This window comes from Nomascus leucogenys, chromosome 10 (assembly GCF_006542625.1).
Source record: "Nomascus leucogenys isolate Asia chromosome 10, Asia_NLE_v1, whole genome shotgun sequence".
NCBI classification, from domain to species: domain Eukaryota; kingdom Metazoa; phylum Chordata; class Mammalia; order Primates; family Hylobatidae; genus Nomascus; species Nomascus leucogenys.
In genome coordinates this window covers 17227706-17236599 of record NC_044390.1, presented here as the reverse complement: position 1 = coordinate 17236599, position 8894 = coordinate 17227706, and the positions used below count along the sequence as shown (strand labels likewise).

Here is an 8894-nt window from a genome sequence, read left to right as displayed (position 1 = left end):
AGTAACCTTAAATTTTAGTAACTTAAATTTTAGTGAAACTGCAGGAACCAAGAAATCCTGAACTATCAGAGTTACTAGCATTTTATAAATAAAATCACTCCACAATTTTTATAAATGTTTTCCCATATTATAACCCTTTCTTTTTTAGAAATGACCCAGACATCCAACAAACATCTATTATTCAATCAAAATAACTTTAAGATTTTAAATTCCACAAAAAGTTTACCTACAAGCATTTATCCCATTTACATGTATTCAATTCTTTCATCTTCAAGAGTTTATATGAATTACTTCTGAAAATTAGGTATTAGACAAAACTACTCATCATTTCAAGTTATCTCCTCATTAATCATTTTTTATAGTCTGTGAATATCAAGTGTTCACCTAAGTAAGAACGTTAACACATGGGTACTTTTCTGATAACTCAGAAGATTCAGCTGTTGTTTTCACTGAACCAACAATATTAAATTACTCTTACTTGTCAAAAAATCATACAAAGATAATTCTGTTTTTGTTCATGTTTATAATTTTATAAAAACAGTGACACCTTAAAATATCTAGCAGAGACAAATATAAAATCTGGACAAAAATGTATGCTGACAATTCTGAAGATATTTTTATTTTTATCTTACCAATGACTTTAAAGCCAGCTTATTTAACAAAAATGTACTTAAGAGACATGAACTGGAAAAATGTTTGAACTTATTTACTTAATTTATGAGTGCTCTATTATTTACAAGCCAATTTGGTACTCTGTAAAAACAACACATAACATCCAGACATGTATACTCACATAAAAACAAAGACCCAATAGCTTTCATCTTAGAAGTATAGCCATGAGAGAGCAATATAATCTCATAGGTTTATAAACATGTTCACATGGCTGAATTTGGTTTGCTCTAATAGGTAATCCAATAGAGGCTATGAACATAAGTTTAGGGTAAAGCAGTTTCCAAAGAAGTTTGATTTTTAAAGGCCAAACCTCCCTATCCTCCAAAGAACACTGAGACTAATCAGCACCATAGAACAAGGTACTAATCAATCAGGCTCGATCCTGCTTAGAACAGCAGCATAAAAGCCTATATATACAGACCTCCATCCCACTTTCCCATTCAACAGCAAAATTAATCCAATTGTAAGTTCTGCAATTCAAAGACCTTGTGAGATGAGATCAGGCATGTTCAGAGTAGTATGGCTGAAGCCTTTCCCTTACTCCGTCAACCCTCAACTACATTCCGGCCAACTCTGAAGAATGCACCCCAGTGGGTTGCTCTCTGGGATCAAACCCCAACCTCCCATGATTATGATGACACACACACCCAAAGTGTCACAAAAACACAATCCAATCTGTAGCAATGAACAAACCACAAGAGTATCAAGACTGAAATAGTCAAGGTGCTTCCTCTTTCCATTGGGCGGGCTTGTTCAATCTGCAAATGGTAACTCTTTTGGAATTTCCCAGACTGAGAGAAGGCAATCCTTTGTCTGGTACCCACAAATGACACCTATCCAAATATAGATGTCAAATTTCAATAGCTGTTCTTCCTAGGCAATCAGGAGTGTGGTTGGGGCTGGCAGTGGTGGATCTGAAGAGAGAGAAACCAAACCCACTTCTGACCAAAAATGGGCAGCCAGCTGCTTAGGAGAACTTCTGAAACTCTCCCAGCACATGGCAGCTGAGCCATGAGCAATGCATTCACAGTCAAGGAACAACAAAATTTGTTATCAAAATGCCAGGGGATCAGTATAGGTTGCATTGCTTGCTGTGCACACAGCCAATGACTGAGACAATGAGTATTGCCAGGAAAGAAAACCTGTAATTGGGTGATGTCAGCTGAGGAGATGGGAGATAAGTCTCGAAGGCTCCTCAACCCAGCTAAATTCAGGGGTTTATATAATAGCAAAGGAATGTAGCTACATGTGGGGAAACAGGAATTAGAGAGGGGTAAGGAAGCAATCATGATGAATAACGGGGTTTGATGTCTCATCTGGATGTGGTGGTCTGGTGAGTTTTAGTTCCTTGATACAGTTTCAGAGGCCTGAGTTTCAATTTCCTGAGGAAGAAACTTGGACAATGTAAGTTTCAGGTTTTAAGACCAGGAGAATCCATTTCTATGTTTATTGAAAAAGACCATCAACTTCATTCTATGGGCCAATTGGGCCAATTTTACTTTATCACACTAGAGAATATTTGAATACAAAATGGTCCAGTTTCTGTTGTGTAGGACTATTAAGCATTGATTTTCAAGTTCAAAGCTGAACATTATTATATTCCTAATGCAAGTTCTTTGCAAGAGTCAAAAAATTGGGGACATAGCTTGACTTCTGTCACAAACAAGTTTTATAAGTTGGAGAATCCCACCTAGTCTATCTGAGGCTGTTTGAACATCTGCAGAAGAAATGGGCTTAATTAGGGGTTGTGAAGTTTGCTCCAGCTTTGCATTCTGTAATATATAATAAAGCTTCCTTTGTTACAGTTACTCATAGGGGTTCTTAGCATTCTCAAACATAAGATTTGTTGTATTTGAAGATAAGTTGGTTTCTTAGAGTTACCAGACAGTTTTAATCCTAAAATCCATGCTCCTGAATCTGAGCATGGTGAAACATAATATATTACAATTATTGAATATAATCATGCAACTGATACTTTCTTCACCTGTAAGCCAATCATTAGCCTGTTTGCACTTAAATCTGTTCCTTTTCTCCTCCTGCTTTGCTGAGTGTTGCAGAGGCTGACCATAGTGATCTGTATTTCTCAGGCTTCCCTGCTGTGGCAGCCACAGAGGGTAAGATGCCCTAAATGCCCATACCCTCTTCAAGAGTGACTCTGCCGCAGGAAGATCAGGACACCAAGAGTACCCAGCTGTGGTGCCTTCAGGATCTGCCTTAGCTTTGGAGCTGAGGTCCCTTGCTACTTAGGCTGCCCCCAACCTCAATGACTGAGCATGGAGGAATACAAGACCCCTCAATTGTAATCTATGTTCCAGAGCAAACTATTGGGCTGATCAAGTCTTTCTCAGAACTCTATCACAGTTGGGGGCTCTTACTACCCAGTCCTTTGATCTGCCCCCATTCCTTTCATAAGCCTCATTTCAGTATCAGCTCTCAAGTCCTTCCCTACACACTCCTTTTCCTTCTCCACTTTATCTTTCATAGGCATTACCTCTATTAAACCTCTTGTACATCTAAATTCATCTTGGCATCTACTTCCCAGAGGACATGAACTTATGCATCTGTCAGTTGCTTCTGACTACATTCAGCCAATGAGATATACTGTATGGGGCTTGCAGGGAGGAACTAAGAGTGACACTGGGGAACAATTTCTCTCTCTGCTACAGGAGGCATCCCAGTTGTGGCTGTACGTTCACCATGATGCCAGCTGCTGCCCCATAGCCACTCTGTGAATCTCTGTTTTTCTGTCAAACTAATTAGCTTCTGATATCCAATAATATTACCTTCTCCCAATGTATTCATGAGCATGAGTGGCTTCTTGCTATTGTTATCTTGTTTACCTCACTATTTTCACTGCCCTCTATCTGGAAGATAAACATCTGGCAAAATAAGGTTGTTAAAAAGCACTGTTTTACAGAATACTTCGGCATCCTCCTGTTGCCGACCTTGGATCTGAGTCACTTGAAGGAAAGTCTGTTCTCTAGCTTTCTAGTAATTTTCTTTCAAATTGTCTCTTGGAATTGGCTTTTCTAAGCCCAGCATTCTTGCTCTTCTGATAACAAATTCCCTCCCTCTTTTCTTTTACAAGATGTTCCTTCTCTCCCTAGTGGTGACCCAGATTGAAGGTATGGCAGGAAACCTAACCCTGACCAACCAGAATCCTTTTCCAGGAACTGCTAGGGATGCAGAGGAGAGCGCAATCACCATTTGCCTTTGCAATCCTGTATGTACCGGGGGCTATTTTGTAAAAAGAGCCTGTGAATGGGGCCAACACCAATGGAAGCTGACCTAAAAAATGCCTGATAACATTTTTTTATACTGAACTCCTGGATAAATTTGGAAGAGAACACTATTAATACAAAGTACAACCCAACTCATAAAACTCCATAAGTCTTTTCTGACTGTCTGAAAGGAAGTTTTGAGTAGAGTGGGAGGAAGGGATGAGTAGGGGGTTGTTGGAGATAAAGTTAATTTGGGTCACAGATATAAAGAATGAGAACACACCTGGGTGTCTGGATGGTTGCTGAAGATAGAGGGAACTTGGAAAACTGAAACCCAGCATATGTTGATTTATCTCCACATTTTCATTTCTGAGTTTCTGGCCCTTTCTGACACTTATGATGTCTGTGGCATCTATTCTTTTTATTACATTGTTACAAGTCTTCTCTAACCCTTTGAAGTCAGAACCCTTTGCTTTCACTACCAGTTCATGCTGACATCTATGACTAAGCTCCCTGGCTGCTTGGGGATTTTTTTTTAACCAAATGTCATAAATTAGAGAAACGGAGGTTGCCAAAGATTAAACTGTTTATCAAACAAATAATGAAACACATTATTTGTGTTAGGAAATAAAATATATCTTAAATGTCTATGAAAGAATTATTGAAAATGACATCTAAACAATCATCCCTGTTTTTCTTAATTTTTGAATGAGTTGCCTTAGGAGATGTTTTCTTTAACGACAGAGCCATATGGTTTAATGTCATTGAACAATTTTTTTTTTTTTTTTTTGAGACAGAGTCTCACTCTGTCGCCCAGGCTGGAGTGCAGTGGTGCTATCTCGGCTCACTGCAAGCTCTGCCTCCCAGGTTCACGCTATTCTCCTGCCTCAGCCTCCCGAGTAGCTGGGACTACAGGAGGTCGCTACCATGCCCTGCTAATTTTTTGTATTTTTAGTAGAGACGTGCTAGCCAGGATGGTCTCGATCTCCCGACCTCGTGATCCACCCGCCTTGGCCTCCCAGAGTGCTGGGATTACAGGCGTGAGCCACCGCGCCCGGCCGTCATTGAACAATTTACTCCATACCATGAACAGATAAATTTCTGACAGAATCTCAGCATCAGCTGGAAATTCAGATCAGTAATTTTTTTTCCAGGTTGCATAAACTTAAGTTAGGCTAGAAACATTTTTATTCAGGTGCTCTCAGCATTCAGTACTGGGCTGGTCACCTATTATGCTTTAATTTTCTGTATGAATCCCTCATAAACTGTCATCTTTGTCCCAGACATAGTCAGAAACTAACATTTGTGGCACCAAGTAGAGTTCTATTTGAATCAACTAGGACTTTTAAAAGTTTCAGCCACTATTCTGCCCGGAGAATATCAGCTGTTATGTCTTCCCATCCTAGAACCCCTGCAAACATTCCCTAGAGCCCACTTTGACTGTGGCAACCACAGGAGACTGGCAAGACTGGAGAGCTGAGGTATCCCCAAAGATCTAGCTCTTAGCATGAGCTACCCATAGGGCAAGGGGCAATGCAGCCTGCCAAAGTTCTCCTTAGGACAAAGGAAACCTGATTGTGTGTTCTCCCCATCTGATAGCCCTCTCATGCTTGTGAGCAGAAGGTAGCTGTGCCCATCCCAGTGAAGATGAGGGCATAGTGCTGATCTCTGAAAGGGAGGAATGTTGTTCTACTTTAGTAGACAGGCAGCACCAGTGGCCAGGAACAGATGTGAAGGTGGGGGGTGTTCTCTTATCCCCCATCCACTGCTGTGGATGCAGCCACAGGTTTTCCTACTGGGTATTGGAGTGGGTATACCCGGAGATAGCTTGCCTAGGACTATCTGGGGTTACTACACCCCTACTGAAAGTATGCCCATGAGCCCAGGCTTGCACAAAGGGCAGGATTCATCATCCTCTTCCTATGTGGAGTAATGGCATCCTTACAGCCGAATGCTGGCCAGCCACAGAGTTGTTTGGAGCTGAGGGAAGAGGTTCCACTCCAGGCCAATTCAGGGTAGCCACAGGATGGGCATTTTCTGCAGAATTCAGTTCCATTTAGCCTGGAGATAAAGGGCAGGGTCTATCTGAACTGAAGGCTACAAGCTCTGGGACAGTGGTGTGATAGGGAATTGGATGGGGAACTGATACAGCCCCCTCCTTGCCACCTCTGAGGATACCTCAGAGCATTGCACCCTGTGTTCTCTCAACCACCCCAGTCAGGGTAGGTGCTTGCACTGATCATTGGGGTATCTGGGAATGTGCCAGCTCTTACTTGTAAGTGCCACCTACAGGACTGAAAGTTGAACTGCACAACCAAATAAAAAAACCCACTTACAGAAAGGCATAGTGCTAGGGAATGAGATAAGCTTCCTGAGATCTCAGCTCTCAGCCCCACAGAACATAGTGAGCCAGTTCATATACCCAATGCATTGTTACAACAATCAGCACTTGAGAAAGCCACCACACATAGAAAAGCTATCTATAACCAAGGAATTTATACCAGACCCTTGGCCCCCTGAAAGCATCCAGAATTGGAACCAAGTGATCATATACAACATACATTACAGTCAGACCTCAAGGGGGAAAAATAAATAAAAATTCCCATCCAAACAAAAGCAAATTCAAAAATAAGAAGAGCAAGCCTCTCCAGATGAGAAATAATCATCAGACGAACTCCTGCAGTGCAAACAAACAAACAAAAAACAACATTTCAACATCCCCAAAGGATCACATTAGATCTCTAGCGATGGATCCTAATCAAAAATGAATTTGGATCCTAATCAAAATAAAAACTCTGAAATAAGAGAAAAAGTTCGAAATATGGATTGTAGGAAAGCTCAATGAGGTCCAAGAAAAAGTTGAAAATCAACACAAAAAATCAGGAAAACAATTCAGGATATGAATGAAAAAGTTACCAAAGACATGGATAGTTTAAAAAAACCAGAACTTCGGGAAATAAAAAATTTATTGATGATATTACAAAAAATAGTTGGAAGCTTTATGAGTAGACTAAACTGAGCAGAAGAGTTTCAGAACTTGAAGACTGGTCATTCAAATTAGCCCAGTCAGATGAAAATAAAGATAAAGAAATGTTTAGTAATGAACAAAGCCTTCAAGAAATATGGAATTATGTAAAACAACCAAACCTATGAGTAATAGGCATTTCTGAGGGAGAAGAAGAAAAAGTAAAAACTTTGGAAAACATATTTGACAGAATAATTCAAGAAAACTCTCCTGGCCTAGCTAGAGAATTAGACATTAAGACAGAAGAAGCTCAAAAAACACTTGAAAGATTCTGTGCAAGAAGAATCTCATGAAGGCATATAGCCATCAGACTATCCAAAGTCAAGGTGAAAGAAAAAAAAATCCTAAAAGCAGCTAGAGGGGAGCCTGTAATAATCTATAAAGGAAATCTCATTAGACTAACAGTGGACTTCTCAGCAGAAGCTTTATAAGGCAGAAGAGATTGAGGGCCTATTTTCAGCCTTCTCAAAGAAAAAAAATGCCAGTCAAGAATTTATATAGTGCCAAACTAAGCTTCATAAATGAAGGAGAAATAAAGTCTTTCTCAGACAAGCAAATGGTAAGGAAATTCACCACTAGACCAGCCCCACAAGAAATGCTCAAAAGAGTTCTAAACATGGAAATGAAAGGACAATACTTGCCATAATAAAAGCACGTGTAAGTACAAAGCTTACAGATCCTATAAAGGAAATACACAATTGAGATTACAAGGCCAACTAGGTAACAACATTATGACAGGAAGAAAACCTGACATATTAATATGAATCTTAAACATAAATGACTTAAATTTTCCACTTAAAGATGTAAATAGGTCAATTGTATTTAAAAAAACAAGATTCAACTGCTTGCTGTCCACAAGAAACCCGCAAAATAAGTGAAGGCCCATAAACTCAAAATGAAGAGGTGGACAAAGATATACCATGTAAACAGAAAACAAACAAACAGAAAAAAGCAGGAGTAGCTATAGTTATAACAGTTAAAACAGACTTTAAATAATCAATAGTGAAATAAGACAAAGAAAGTTGTTACATAATGATAAAGGGTTCAATTCAACAGAAGATATAATTATTCTAAATATGTATGAGCCAACCACCAGAGCACTCAGATTTATAAAACAAACACTACTAGACCTGAGAAAAGAGATAGAGAGCAATAAAATAGTAGTAGGGGACTTCAACACCTCAGTGGTAGCACTAGACAGATGACTGAGGCAGAAAATCAACAAACTCTGGACTTCAACAGGACTCTAGATCAAATGGACCTAATAGACAGTTACAGAACATTGCACCCAACAACCACAGAATATACTTTTTTCTATCACTTCTCAGCCTTTTGGCTAAGATCAAGCGTAGTATTTGTTCTTATCAGAATATACATTTTTCTTATCCGTGTGTGAAATATTCTCCAAAATAATCTATATGCTTAGTCATAATACAAGCCTCAGTAAATTCAAAACATAAAAATTATTTGAAGTACCTTGGATGACATCAAATAATGTCTTTATGACAGAATAAAATTAAAACTATACAAATACATGGAAATTAAGCAACTTGCTCCTGAATAAGCTTTGGGTAAATGACGAGATTAAGGTAGAAATAAAAAAAATTGATATGAGTGAAAATAGAGACACAACATACCAAAACCTATAGGATACAGCAAAAGCAGTGCTATGAGAAAAGTTTATAGCATTGAATGCCTACATCAAAAAAGATTAAAAGGATGTCAAATTTACAACCTAATGTCATACCTCAAGGAACTAGAGAAACAAGAACAAACAAAACCTAAAGCTAGCAGAAGGAATGAGAAAACAAGGATGCAATGAATTATTAAATTAAAAAATTAGTTCTCTGAAAATTTAAACAAAGAACATGTAAAGAAAAACAATCAGTAATCTTAAAAAATCTTCCAACAACAAGAAGTCCAGAAGCAGAGAGATTCACAGTCAAACTTTACCAGACAAACAAAGATGAGCTGGT

The 8894-nt window shown here is 38.9% G+C and overlaps 1 pseudogene; it reads left to right on the top strand.

Moving 5' to 3' along the window:
- Positions 1 to 8234: 8234 nt before the first annotated feature.
- On the top strand, positions 8235 to 8361 carry LOC115837175 (annotated as a pseudogene).
- The last annotated feature ends 533 nt before the right edge of the window (positions 8362 to 8894 follow it).